Source organism: Onychomys torridus, chromosome 4 (genome assembly GCF_903995425.1).
Source record: "Onychomys torridus chromosome 4, mOncTor1.1, whole genome shotgun sequence".
Classification (NCBI taxonomy): domain Eukaryota; kingdom Metazoa; phylum Chordata; class Mammalia; order Rodentia; family Cricetidae; genus Onychomys; species Onychomys torridus.
In genome coordinates this window covers 2,386,342-2,401,664 of record NC_050446.1, presented here as the reverse complement: position 1 = coordinate 2,401,664, position 15,323 = coordinate 2,386,342, and the positions used below count along the sequence as shown (strand labels likewise).

Here is a 15,323-nt window from a genome sequence, read left to right as displayed (position 1 = left end):
TGAGATCATTTCATATGCTCATAATAAACCTATGTATTCACATATCTCCCAATACTACACCCCCAATTGTGGTCGCGTCATGGAGCACATAGTAAATATTTGATTATTTAAATGGCATTCTGGTGTACTTATTCTCTATTTCCCTTACATCTCTTTAGTGTAAAAAGTGAACACTGTTATTGTTACCAACCTATTTTGTATTTAAATCACTTTTCTTATTTCCTGGAAATATGTTTGTTCATAAGAATTGACTGAGGATGCCGACATTAGTGTAGAAAGTTCAAAGAATGGGGCATTTAAAATATATATAATTTCCTTACTTCACCTCCAATCTAGTGCTTTTCTTATTTTAAGAAATTGGTTTTAATGAGGGTGGGTCAGGAGAATAAATCTATTGTATCTTCTTTAACCCAGAAAACTCTGTTATGAGTACAGCTACTCCATCTTAGGACTTGAGGCTTCTTGGCTCTGAGAACAGTGACAAAGAAAACCTCCTGATCATTTCCCTGATTAAGCTACAGGAATTGGATCATGTTGCCTGCAAACTCAATCCCAACTGGTTCCACATACATATATGTTATATATGTAATTTGAAAGAAAGAAGCTGTAAATGAAAAAAGGTTATCACACACATACATAAAATTAATGTATTTATCACTAAGTATGAAAAGTTGGAATGTTACTTTTCTTATTTTATAGATTTTGTCAGTTAGTCACTTAGCACAATACCTACCCTATGGTAGGCTGTGTGCCTCGCTCTGCTCATACAGAACAAGAAAACGGCATAGCTTGCATTCTAGTTTTGTAGAGACAGAGTGAAATATGAGAGAGTACCAAAAATGCCGTATGATAAAAATAATGGAATGGTGATTTTTTACATGTTTCTGTATGACAGGCTATATGTTAACAGTGTCTCCTGTCTATGTTGTCTCTTTTGATCCTCCTAACAATTCTATACAGTACAGACCATTGCATGTATTTTATAATTAAGCAAACTGAGGCTTAGCTCAATGATGATGCAGCACAAGAGAGGACATAGGAAATGCTGAACATTATGGGGAAGAAAGCTTTCAACTGAGTTTTGAAGGATGGGCAGGATTAACATGCAATGGGACAAATGACAATCTAGATGGAAGTGATAGACTAAACCAGGATTGTTACAGTAGCATGCTAAGTTCAAGGAAATTTTAAAAAGGTTTGTGTTGCTAAAGCACACCTGTATGAGAGTTAAGAGAGCATCACATATCATGAATCTAGACAAGCAGGTAAGTGTTTTATTATGCAGGACACAAGACACCATATTAAGTAGGTTAGGTACTTGGGTAACCACTGCAGATTATTTGGCAATAGATTGGTCACTGTACATTGGGTAAAAGACAATAAGTGCCTGGATGAATATCATGATATGAGGATGGAAAGAGCATAAAATGGAAGCATACCAGACTGGTGATAGTAATGAAGGGAAGCAAAGCCATGTTCTTGATTTTTTGCTTTATAATCAGATATGTAAGGATGAATAGAAATCTAGATAGCTGGAATAATTTTGATTATGTTTAATAACCCTTAAGGAATTGGGGTAGCAAGTTAAAGATGACCTGCTTTTTCTATGTGTATTCTAAGCAAATAAAAAGTAGGTACCTTTAGTAGGCAAGATACACAAGTAGACTGCTCATCACTCACCTCTGATCCCAGTGAAACTCCCATTGTACTGCCGAGGTGCAAAGACTTAACAGTAATCCTTACTTCAGTGTAAATTTAGTGAAGTACCAACAACATATTAGGAATGGGTGACCTTAAAGAGGTAGAAGTTTGAACTTTAGAGTCAAAGGTAAAGATTATATATCAAGAAAGAAATATATTTAGAATTTTTAGTACAATGGTAACTAGCTTGACTGGATGGAATCTTAGGTTGTAGACAATTGATCGGCGACAAGCAATCATATCCCTTGGTGGTCCTTTATATGCTGAGCTGACCTTACTGCTGCAGTAATATTGGGGAAGCCAAAGTGAACACACACTCTGCTCTCCTAGTTGGCTTGGTTGTTTAGGTAGATGGTAGACAATGGTCAAGCCAAAGTGAATACACACTCTGCTCACCTACCTGGACTGGTTGTTTAGGTAGATGGTAGACAATGGTCAAGCCAAATAGAAGAATCACAATTCAATGACACTTACTCTAAAATGTTAACACTTGTGTGATTCTTGAAGCACCTTAACACATCTCATTCTCTCTCTCTAAAACTAAGATACCGATTCAGGTTTAGACTTGAAGACAAATTTGCAATCAATTAATAAGAGATTTTAATATTCTCATCTAATGGTCTCTAGAAGGCTGCCAGAGTTGAATATCTTCTTGGGGTTTTTTAGGAGTGTTTTTTCTTTTTCCCTTTTAAAATTTTTATTTATATACATGTGTGTCTATGTGTGAGCATATACATATGCAGGCATGTGTCCATGGAGGCCAGAAGAGGGTATTGGATCTCCTGGTGCTGGAGTTATGAGCTGGTTGTGAGCTGACTGATCTAGGTGCTGGGAATTGAACCTAGGTCCACTGTAAGAGCAACAGGTGTTCTATCTACTGAACCATCTTTCCAGCCTCAATACTGAACATTCCTGAGCAGCAATGGGCAGAAGTGTTGTGAAGAAGTCTAATAACATTCCTGGAGAAACCCTTGCAAGCTGTGGAAACTCATTTAGCCAGCACAGAAATCTAAGTGCTGAGTTCGTAGTAATGGTATTTTTTAAAAAACAAACAAACAAACAAAAAACTTATTCTGGACTTCCTAGAATGTAACATCTATCCTTTATTTTCTCTTAACTTCTACTTATTCCTATGAACAAGACAAATATATCAAGTGATGAACTGATAATCTAGAATGAAATGTCATTAGAGAAGGGACTTTTACTTAGCTTTATGTGAATATTTGCTGAACAGATGGAGAACAGTTTATTACTTCTGGGTTGTGGTACATATGAAGAGTGACATCCATCTCACCAATAGCTATCAGTCGTTGGGCGTCTACTATATTTGCTGTTACATCAGATGCATTTCCTAGCTCATTTTACTCTATCTTCCAAAACTCTCATTAAATAGAGACAGTTGAACTGGGTGTTGATGTTCATGACTGCAAACCTAGCACCCAGGAGATTGAAGTAGGAGAATTGTGAGTTAAAGACCAACTCAGGCTACACAGCGAATGTATAGTTAGCCTGGGTTGTACATCAAAGCCCTATCTCAAATAAGAAGTCAGGGTGGAGAAAAGAATAAACTAATAAGCAAGGAAATAAATAAATAACTTATTTTCTATAATTTTTACTTTATAGAAGGGAAGACTAAAATCCAGTGGAGTTAATTAGTTAGACATCAATCTCATGGCTAATATTTGTCCAACCCCAAATTAAAAGAAACTTGTTTAAAATAGACATGTCTCTTCATTATACATTACTCTCATTCTATTTAGGAAGAGAAAATTCTCCTGCTACAGAGGAGCCTCTTCAGGGTCATTTTCATGTCCTTATTTCTTAAGCCGTATATGAAGGGGTTCAACATGGGAGTCACCAAAGCAGCTGCAATGTCCTTTTCTACTGAGACTACAGAGGGGGCACAAGTAGGCACTGAAGAGTGTCCCATAGAAAACAGAGACCACCCAGAAGTGGGAACTACAGGTAGAAAAAGCCTTTGTATCCTCCCCGCAGGGGTTCTAACCCTAAGGACAGCAAAAACAATGTGGACATAGAAAATGACAATATTTACAAAGGGGACCATGAGTACTGGGCCTCCAAAGCCAGAAAGCACTAACTCATTGACATGAGTGTCAGAGCATGATAGCTTCAGGACAGGAGTAATGTCACAGAAAAAGTGAGCTATTTCCCCAACAACACAGGGCAGTTGAGCCAAGAGGAGAGTGTGAGTCAGGGCAACTACGTTGGTGAGAAGCCAGCACAGGGCAAGCATCAGCACACAGAATCGGGCACTCATGATTGTGGTATAATGGAGAGGGTGGCAGATGGCCACATAACAGTCATAGGCCATCATAGCCAGGAAGAAGCTGTCCAGATCACCAAACATCAGGAAGAAATACATCTGGATGAGACAACCAGTATAGGAGATGTTATGGTGCTAAGTCTGAACATTAAACAGCATCTTGGTCACTGTAGAGGATATTAAACCCATGTCAGTAAATGACAAGTTGGCCAAAAAGAAGTACATAGGAGTGTGGAGATGTGGGTCAGAGCCAATGGCCAGGATGATGAGCACATTCCCAGTCAAGGTGACAAGAAACATGCACAGGAAAAGCCCATAGAGTAGCTGTTGTTGCTCTGGAAACCCTGATATTACTCGCTGGAAAAACTCTGAGATGCTGGAGTGGTTTTCCATGAGCCTAAAGCATCTGTGGGTTAAAAAAGATAGTCAGAATGTAGGATTGAGTCTTAAGCTGCAGACACTGGCTTCTGAGCCTTCCAATACCCTAGTCTGTATTTAAGTTCATTACTCCCCAGTCCTGATGTTTCCTGCTACCAGGTCTTACTTCCTTTTATTCTTTCCTCCTAAAGAATTGCGTATTTTACACCTTTCCTCTCTCCTTTCCCCAGTTCAGTCTGTGATACAAGGAGATCTCTCCCAGTAAGGGTCTAGGCACAGTCAGTTCCCCAAATACCCAGCTTAGAATAGGCTTATCAGGTGCTACCAGCTCTATCACACTAGGATATCTTTATGGCTATGTTAATGTGAGCAAATTATACATTCTTTTGGGAGATTGTCCCAAAACATGCAAAAAAGTTTGCCTTTACCAAACCTTCATGATATCTTCTTTCATAGTAAAGGCGGTGGAGTGATTTGTTCTCTCTACTTTTGACCATCTCCAGATGGGAAATATCAAGCCCTTGGGTTTTCTGTCAACAGTATCACCTTCTTGTATTTTTTTTCATTAATCAGAGTTCACACCTAAACATAAGCCTATTAGCAGACCTAAGAATTTCCTGAAGTAGTGTTTAGATTTCAAAGTCAAAATTTCAAAATATTCCAAGAGGAGAATCTGAGAATGATTACTTATATGTGAACATCTGAAACTTACATTAACTGAATTGACTAACACATCTAAAAATGTCATGATTTTTATGAGAGGTAAGAAAGAGCCACAAACAATTTTGTTTCTGACTTGGTGATGCCTTACAAAGACTCTGGTGATTGAGCACATTTAAATAACATGTTCTGAAGGGAAAGACTCTTCTAAGACTCAGTGGATTTTTAATTTCTTATACAAAGAGGAATACAGGTTGTCAGGTAAATCCAGGATTCCCTGACTTCCAAGTCCTGTCTTTATTTCCAAGGGCCTGCATGCTATTTTAGAGAACAAGTCTTGTACTACCTATGCCAGCATAAAACGTATCATTCAGTTTATTGCTATAGCAATACATAGTTCACATGAGTAATTTCTTCCACTCCTTTAAATAAACCCAACTATCTGATTTAAAGTCATTTAAAATATGTGTGTGTGTGTGTGTGTGTGTGTGCGCGCGCGTGTGTGCATGTGTGTGCTTGTGTCTGTATATGTGTAGAGGTCAGAGGACAACTTAGAGGAGTCAGTTTTCTCCTTCCACCATGTGTATTCTAGGACTTGAACTCAGATCAATAGGCTTGGCAGCAGCTGCCTGCACCCACTGAGCCATCCATCTGTAGCCCCGTGGGGTCAAGTTTCACATTCTATGTTTTTGTTATTGTCATCAGTGCTTTGTATTAGCATTTTCTGCTCTATTTCTTGGTTTTACTTTTCCTTAGAAAGCTTTATCATCCTTCTTAGAGTCTTGGCCTCAGAAATCTCAACACATCTTTGAAACAACCATGAAGCATTTCCATAAATTGGTTCACTTTCTGTCATCCAAATCAAGCAAGCCCCTTTACTTACCATCACTGCCTCTTCATCTATGACAGTTTCAGTCAAGTTCCTGTGCTCACTGCCACTGTTCACTGAAAAGAAAGCCATGAAAAAAGTATTTATTTAGGAAGAAAGACTCATAATCTTCCTGAAAAAGTTTTTAATGGGATTGACTAGGATTGGGGATCTGAATAAAGACTATTAAATACAAACAGCAAATAGACCAAGCTATTCAATGGAGATTTAAAAAAAAAAGCTGTGTAGAGGGAATAGAAGCTTGGAGAAAAATATATCAAGGTTCTAGATTAGGAGTCCAAGAAATGAGCAAAAGATTGCAAAGACAAGTCGAGGTCATATCTGGATGGGAAGTGGAACAGTCATAGATACATTCATCTGCTTGAAGAGAAAAATCCAGAAAGATGAGTCTCTTTGCTGAAAATTTGTGATGACCTGAGACAAATTTTCTGGATCTGTCTGGACAAGGTTTTGAGGAATTTTGAAGTGTTTCATCTCTTCAGCTTGAAGCCTGACTTGATAGAAACAGAGTTGCTGTTTCATCAGGCTAATCCCTAGAAGAGGGTGAACAAATTTCACTTTAAATGTCTATAGATCCAAGACATCAGGGAATAGCATTCCCCAGAGCCTTGTAAGTGAACACTTATGATACCTGATCCCCCTTGGTCTCTATTAGAACACACAAAATTAGTTCAGCACTGTGCTCTGTAAAATCTGAGATGTTTTTCTTTTTTCTTTAGATATTTAACACTCTTACCACTGATTGATAATGACAATCTACAGCAACAGTTCTCAACCTGTGGGTCATGATCCTTTTGGAGGTTACATATCAGGTATCTTGCATGTCAGATATTTACATTACTATTCATAACAGTAGCAAAATTGCAGTTATGAATTAGCAACAAAATAACTTTATGATTGGGGGTCACCACAACATGGGTTTGTGTTTGTCAACAGTCTCTGGTTCTTATGGACACAATATGGGAAGACTGGGAGCCATGGGTCTACAGTAAAGCATGGTTTCTAGGAAAGCATATCTGCCTCTGTGAAACTACATCCCTCTGCTCAGAAGCTCCTTCTAAAATTGCCTGCCACTTTTCTTAAAAGTTTCTCATGCTTCTAATTAAAGATAAAAATCACCTATTTAATTTCACTCACCTGATTATATTCTATAAGTGGTTTTTGAGATACAAAATCCACAAATAGAAGAGTAATAATAGTAACAAAAACTTGGATGTTGGTAGCCAGATGGACCAGTGGGCCTGAATATTTCCATCATCGAGACTAAATTTTAGAAACTTTCCCCAGCTATAGACCTCGGAACTCCTATGTGTTTACTTTAACGTGAAAAAAGTTAAACATCAGAAATTTAATTTGGGCCTGGAAAGATTGCTCAGTGGTTAAGAGAACTTGATTCTCTTACAGAGGACCCAGATTTAGTTCCCAGCACCCACATGGTGTTTTACAGCATCCTCTAACTCTGGAGCAAGGGATCCAATGCCCTCTTCCGACCTCTGCGTGCCCCTGCATATACATGGTGAACATATATACACATATGCACATACACATAAAAACCAGCTTGCTTGTGTTCGTCCACAGTCTCTGGTTCTTATGGACACAATAGGGCAATTACATACAAACTTACAGTGGTTGATACATCATGCACAAGACCTATAGAAACTGAAGCCAGACACAACCCAGCACTGAGGTGGGTGTGAGCATGAAGTCTCACTTGGAGCTGTTAGGAATTGATAGCTTCCAGAAGATTCAGTTTTCTTCAAGGATGTGACCCTGGTAGATTCAACACTCCAGTGGATGGTCACACACCAAGGAGACATGAGGGGTGTAAAAAATTGAGGACATGAAATTGTGTGGATATGAAATAGGGAGTGAATCTGGGATAAAATGGGGAGAGGACTAAAAATACAGTATATAAAATTCTCAAGAATTAATACTTAAAAACAACTACTGAACATGGTAGTGTTTGCCTATAGTCCCAGCACTGGGGAGGTGGAGACAGTGCCTCTTGGACTAGCTGACCAACCAATCTAGCCAAGAAGTAAGCTCCAGTTTCAATGAGAGACCTGTATCAAAAAATTGCTGAGGAAGCAGCTGGGGAAGACATCCCTACATTGAACTCTGGCCTCCATACACATGTGTGTGCATTGTATGTACTCACTCACACCCTCACACGTATACTCCCCTTACCACAAAATGTCATAAAGTGCAAAAGCAAGAGACTTTGATTATCACTCTTAATCTTCAGTTTGGTTTATTAGGTACTCTGAATTACATTTTCCTTGAGGGAACCAGAAAAGCAAAATTCTTCATGAGCCACTAAGTTCCTGATGGTTATTTGTCATTAACAGTGTGTGAGTTCTCCAAGGGCAAACCCTTATGTCTTCTTCAACAAGTAGCTCCACTCTGAGAGGAGACCTAGGCAATTAAGCAATTAGATATCACTTTCTCTAATTTGAGCTGGCTATGGGTGTACTACCCCCTGGGTCCCCTTGAAGATTTAAAAAGTTATAATTCATGTCTATTTTTAAGTTGTTCTGACCCAAACTACATTGATATATCTATCTTGCTTTGCTGTGAGTTTAGTTTATAATTCTTTTGCATGCTGAAGTATGATATGGAATCCTTCGAGATTCCATCTGTTTAACCACCCTCTATGTTATCTTGAAACAAATGGAAGAATTTTACCAGTTTTTAATTGTAGTTATATGTTCTCATCACCTAAGAAATCATTTGAAAGCAGGTATAGAGACATATGTTGAGTGATGATTGAAGTGTCTCTGTGTTTGTGTATAATCACAGTGTGATATTAACTGTGAATTCTATGTCTAATATAGTATGCCAATAACTCCAGGTGGAAATTTGTCTTGAACAGACTTTCCAAGTTTTGAAATGATAGCATAAAACCAAATCTACATAAAATAATTTCATTCAAACCTAGTTTGTATCTACTTCTTGAGAAGAGAGTGGGAAATATTTTTTGCTTGTCTTTATCTCTCAGTAGGTTTTGGTGGGTTTTCTTCCAAATTTACCCCACATTCCTACAATTTCATTCATTTTTTCTGCCACAATCCAAGCATAAGTGAGTGTTAAGTCTAAATTATTGAAACAACTGTGGATCCTTGTGGGCAATACTGCTTTATAATTTGCTCTCACATCAGCAGGCAGCAGGTCATTTAGAAATGTGGTTACTTCTTTTGTTAAGCACATTCTTGGGTGCACTAATAGTTCCCACTGCTCTGAGACTGGAACTAGAATGTTCCAGTAAACTGGAAATGATATCTATAATCTAGCTTCTCAGGAATCCTGCAACCTGATACCCTTCCAGGCTATCCATCAGACCAAACTATCTGTTCTTCATGTGCCCTAACCCCGCTGTCACCAGACCCTGCACTAGAGTGCCCATCGGCAGGCTTGTGTATTAGGACTCCTTTCTAAAGAACATTTAGAGTTTAATGTCCTCGACACTTTAGCCTCTGTAATTGTTAAAATCATGAAACTATGCTCCTTTTGAGTCCATTTCAAGTGATTCATAAAACATATATAAATGTTCAAAAGAGAACTAATTAGCATTTAATTATTAATTTAATAATAAAATGTTTATTGTTAACATGGTTGTACAACCCAGGTAAGGGTATCACATTAAAAATTAACATATTAGGTTGAAAAAGTAGAAATTCTAAAGGAGATTTTACTTATTCAAGGTAAGAAAATTTGTAGTACTCAAACAAAGCTTTCAAATTGAATAAGTCTTTGCTGATAATTAAATATGGATTTATTTGTTTATTCTTACAATTATTTTTATTACATATATTCAGTGTGGGTGATGCCATGATGATATGCATGTGGAGGTCACAGGACAACTTGTGAGAGTCACTTCTACCATGTGGGTCCAGGGGATAGGATCCTATGTAGATTGACAGAGAGCAGGTGCCTTTACTCAGTGAGCAATCTCACAGCTCTGAATTCTACTTTTAAATTGACACTTTTTTTTTTTTTGGTTTTTCGAGACAGGGTTTCTCTGTAGCTTTGGAGCCTGTCCTGGATTAGCTCTGTTGACTAGGCTTTCCTCAAACTCAGAGAGATCCACTTGCCTCTGCCTCCCAAGTGCTAGGATTACAGGTGTGTGCCACCACTGCCTGGCTAAATTGACACTTTTTAATGTTCGCTTTATTACATTGAGACCATTTTTATGGGTAGTTCTAAGACCAATTGGCATGGAGGATAAACAAAGAAGTTATCATTGAGAAATATAAAAAATGCTAGAAATATGAATTATAAAAAATGTCAATTAAAACCATCATCATAAACAATTAGATTAGAAATAATGAAAAGAAGCCATGTTTCTGTTATGCTTTGTATATATCAAGAACTCCATTTCCTCACAGATCCTGTATTTGACTAAAAAGTCCAAGAATTTCTAAGGACTTGAAAAAGAATGATATGACTGAGTTGAGGAAATACACCACAAAGGAGTTTGAAAGAAAAACAGTCTTTTCCTCTATTTTCCATGAAGGATGAAGGAATTCTGAAATTATTGAATGTGAAACCATATTTGTTTTGTTTTGCTGGTTTTTTCGAGACAGGGTTTCTCTGTGTTGCTTTGCGCCTTTCCTGGAACTCGCTCTGTAGCCCAGTCTGGCCTCGAACTCCCAGTGATCCACCTGGCTCTGCCTCCCAAATGCTGGGATTAAAGGTGTGTGCCACCACCGCCCAACTGAAACCATATTTGTAAAGAACAGGTGCAATATGACATGTGATGTCAGTCAATATTTTAGGTTCATTCCCCAAGCCTCTTACATAGACATTCATGCACTCTCCACTAGATCTCTAATTCCTCACATGGTAAACTACCAAAAGAACCCAGTGTGGGTCCATTCATTTTTTGGTCCAACTCTTGAAAATGAGGTATTGGCTAATGTGTGGTTTTGAGGAATGCTTAAGGTAGACAGATGGTTGCAGAACACCTACTTTTTAAAAAATTAACTTCTTATTCACTTGGCCTTACATTCTAATTACCTAACCTCAGATTTCTACCATGAACTCCCAAAACAATGCTTCCTAGATTCTTCATAAGATATTGGGTTGGTTTCCCTTGAGCAAACCAAAGTAGAGCTTTGGCACTACTAGCAAGGGTGAAATGAGCAAACTAACTGACTCAAAAATGATAGGGTTTTTGTTTCATAATAGCTATAGACACTTCCTTTTCTCATTTTTACCTCGTTTTCATTTCCAGAAAAAGAGGAAATGAGTAGCATCAGAAGGAATAATCTGAGTTCATCCTCCTGGGGCTCCCCATCTGGCCAGAGGACCAAGGCATATACTCTGACCTCTTCCTGGCCATGTACCTGACCATGGTGCTGGGGAACCTGCTCATCATCCTGCTCATCAGGCTGGACTCTCGCCTCCACACCCCCATGTACTTCTTCTGCAGCCACTTGGCCTTCACAGACATCTCTTTCTCATCAGTCACAGCTCCCAAGATGCTCATGAATATGCTGACACACAGTCAGTCCCTCTCATATGCTGGGTGTGTTTCCCAGGTGTATTTTTCCTTATCTTTTGAGCTTGACAGCTTCCTTCTGACCTCCATGGCCTGTGACAGGTATGTGGCCATCTGCCACAATCTGCACTGCACTACCATCATGAGTCAGAGCCTCTGTGTCCTGCTAGTAGTTGTGTCTTGAAGGGTCTTATCCTTTGCCAGTACCCTGTGCACACCCTCCTGCTTGTCTGGCTCTCTTTCTGTGGTAACAATACTCTGCCCCACTTCTTCTGTGACCTCTCTGCCCTGCCTAAGCCATCTAGCTCAGAAATCACCTTCAAGGAGTTGGTTTTCTTCACTGTGGGAGTAATGATCATAACTGTGCCATTGATATGCATTCTGGTCTCTTATGGTCACATTGGGGCCACCATCCTAAGAACTCCCTCCATTAAGGGAATTGGCAAAACCTTGTCCACATGAGGCTCTCACCTCTGTGTAGTTTCTTTGTACTATGGAGCTACTATTGGGTTATATTTTTCTCCTCCTCCAATGACACTAATGATATGGATGTCATTGTGGCTGTGATGTACACTGTGGTCACATCCATGCTGAATCGCTTTATCTACAATCTGAGAAATTGGAATATCAAAGGAGCCACGAGAAATATCCTGAGCAGGAGAGTGTGTTCACAGTAATGGGCATGATCTTTCCTGCTGACTTACATAGGCCTCTCACTCCTACCCATGTGTCTTTCCATTTCTGAGCTGCTAAAGTTGGTGCCTCTTGATATGGCTTCCTTTTGTAGTCTGCGTTTTTCAGCCAGGGTAGTCTTTTTCCCTGTGTAATGGTCAGTCTTCAAAGTCTTGGGGGAAGTTTTTCTGAATACACCTGTACATTTTCTCTTTGCCTAGTATATATGTTTTATAGACATTTAAAATCATCATATAACCCAGGCTTTTGATTCTTTTTCTTAGATACTTTATAACCTCTTATAACAAAGATTTTTCTCTTTCTCATGGTAGCAATAAGTGTCCTCTGCAATGCTTACTGTTTTATTTTTATATTTAATTTTATAATAGACTAGGAAATGGAAGTATAGCTTTTTTAAAAGATTTTTTTATTTTGTTTTATGTGTAGGAGTGCTTTGCTTGCCTGTATGTAAGTACATGACACATGTGACTGGTCAGAAGAGACATTGGGTCCCTGGAATTGGAGTTACAGATGGTTGTGAACTGCTCTGGGGGGCTGGAAATGCAACTTGGGTCTCTGAAAGGGAAGGCAGTGCTCCTAACTACTGATCCATCTCTCTAGCCCCATTTTTTGTTTTTAATTCCTTTATTACTCATTAAATACATAAACAGTAGTCATTTGCAGGGTTCCAAGTAATGTTTATATAAAAACATACAATTTGGGGTAATCAAATCAGAGGAAATGTGGTTCCTCAAATACTTATTATTTTTTGAGGTTAAAAAAAATACTCAAACTCTCTCTTGTTTAAATATATAGTATATTATCACTGTCTTTATCACACTATTTAGCAATAGAGCATATGATCCTATTTCCTCTGTAACTAGCATCTGTTGACCACCATTTTCCTATTTCTATGCCTTCTGTTATCCCAAGTTGTAATTTTCTGTTCATTACAAAAAACATTATTGCCTACATACTGGTGATGTCTATACTAAATCCATCACTACACACAACCTGATCTTCCTCAAAATTAATTAGCCTGATCACAAAGGAGTCGACAAAAAGGCCAAGGTAAGGTTCCAGACAGAATTAATGTAAGCCCCAAGTGTGAACAAAAACTTGCTAGTGCCAGCAAGGTATAGGAGTCATGAGAGAAGCAAGCATAGACGTGTGCCAAAGGCTTCCTGTTGGCCAGATTTGTTCACCAAGTGTATGTGCTGAACAAAGCTGGGCAGGAGGTAGGCATCAGGACAACATGAGTGTGGTTTAGTTCAGTTATATTTTAGTATTCAATAAGGGAAATGTACTTCTGTACTCAACTACAATAATGTAGTTGCCTCTCTCCATCAGAATGGTACATCTTTTGTCTTCAGTTTTAGAAAACACCTCTCTGCAGGACAAAGGCTCTGAAAGTCACTGCTCTCAGAAGATTCCGTGATGGACCTTTCCATAGTTATTACTTTATTTAGTTCTAGAAGCTTCTATAACATAGGACATCAAAACTGAGAGGTTTCTAACTAGCTCCATTTTACTAAGCTAGCAACATGTAGTAGGAGTGGAATTCAAACAACTGTGTGTATGGAATCAAATCCTGAGTTATGAATGCTTTGAAAATCTCCCCAATTACTCCTTTTACCCAAAATTTTACCTTAATCTTTATAAAAATATTAATGTGACTGGGTGGCGGTAGTGCACACATTTAATCCCAGCACTTGGGAGGCAGAGCCAGGCAAATCTCTATGAGTTCAAGTCCAGCCTGGTCTCCAGAGCAAGATCCAGGACAGGCACAAAACCTACACAGAGAAACCCTGTCTCAAAAAACCAAAAATAATAGTAATGCAAACTAGAAACAAAACAACACACATAGCATATGCAGTAATATATATACACTTATGAATGATGTTATATTTCCCCACTATATGTGTGCTTGTATTTACAACTGGTGACCATACTTTAAATAACATCATTGAGTAGTATATTAATTTAAAAAGCTCTAGATTTAAGTAATCAGAAGCTAACAAAACTTATAATACTGTCCATGGGTGGGAAGAAAGGCATACATAGACACTTTTTTTGTTTGTTTGTTTTTTGAGACAGGGTTTCTCTGTGTAGCTTTGTGCCTTTCCTGGATCCTTCTCTGTAGACTAGGCTGGCCTCAAACTCACAAAGATCTGCCTGCCTCTGCCTCTCAAGTGCTGGGATTAAAGGCATGTACCACCACCACCCGGCACATAGACACTTTTTACTCAGCATTTTCAGTTAAGGCTAAAACTTTTCTAAATACGATCTACAATTCTTGACAGGATATACACACCCTAATTTAAGCTTCTCAACATATGCTCATTTGTATTATTTTACCTGTTACACAGCACTTGGTAATTAAATAATTTCTGTGCAACAATCTTTGTACAATGTAAGTATGTATTACTCTCACTGGTTAAGAAAGAATTGACTGGCCTGCAGCTGGGCAGGAAGAGATTGGATAGGACAGCCAGACTAGGAGGATGCTGGAAAGAAGGGCAGAGTCTGAGGAGTCACAAGCAGATGCAGAGAGAATCAAGATGAATATGCCCTGTGGAAAGAAGATACTGCCACGAGGCAGAGGGTAGATAGGAAATATGGATTAATTTAAAATGTAGGAGTTAGCTAGTAACCAGCCTGAGCTATTGGTCGAGCATTTATATTCATATTAAGTCTCTGTGCATTTATTTTGGAGCCGGTGGTCTCAACAAAAACTCTGCCTACAAATAATCTTAAGTTTTTGCAAGTGTAGTGACCCACAGTTGTATCTCATTGTGCTTTTACTTTAAATTTCCATGCTCATTAATAAAGGAAAGCATTTTAGCCTGTGTTTATTTCTTACTAGTATACAACTAGTGAGTAAAACTCTCTGAACTGCAATTCCCTCATTATAAGAGATGGTTGGATATCCATCACATGTACTGATGTCAGATTGCCATAGTAGGCACCTTTTCTTTTTTCATTTTTTTTTGTCATTTTACATACCAACCCCTATTCCTCTTCTCTTCCATTCTCCTGTTCCTCTCACCTCCCCCCATCTCACCCTCATCTTCTCATAAGGGGTAAGGCAGGAGGTACCTTTCTTAATAGTAGTGTCTAAGTGCCATGACCTAGTATGAAGAAGTTATTTCCTAACAATGATTTTTGTTTAATATATATATATATATATATATATATATATATATATATATATATATATATATGTTTTTTGAGACAGG

General features: G+C 38.4%; 1 pseudogene; it reads right to left on the bottom strand.

The window, feature by feature from the left end:
* Positions 1-3,457: 3,457 nt before the first annotated feature.
* Positions 3,458-4,378, bottom strand: LOC118582445 (annotated as a pseudogene).
* Between the last annotated feature and the right edge of the window lie 10,945 nt (positions 4,379-15,323).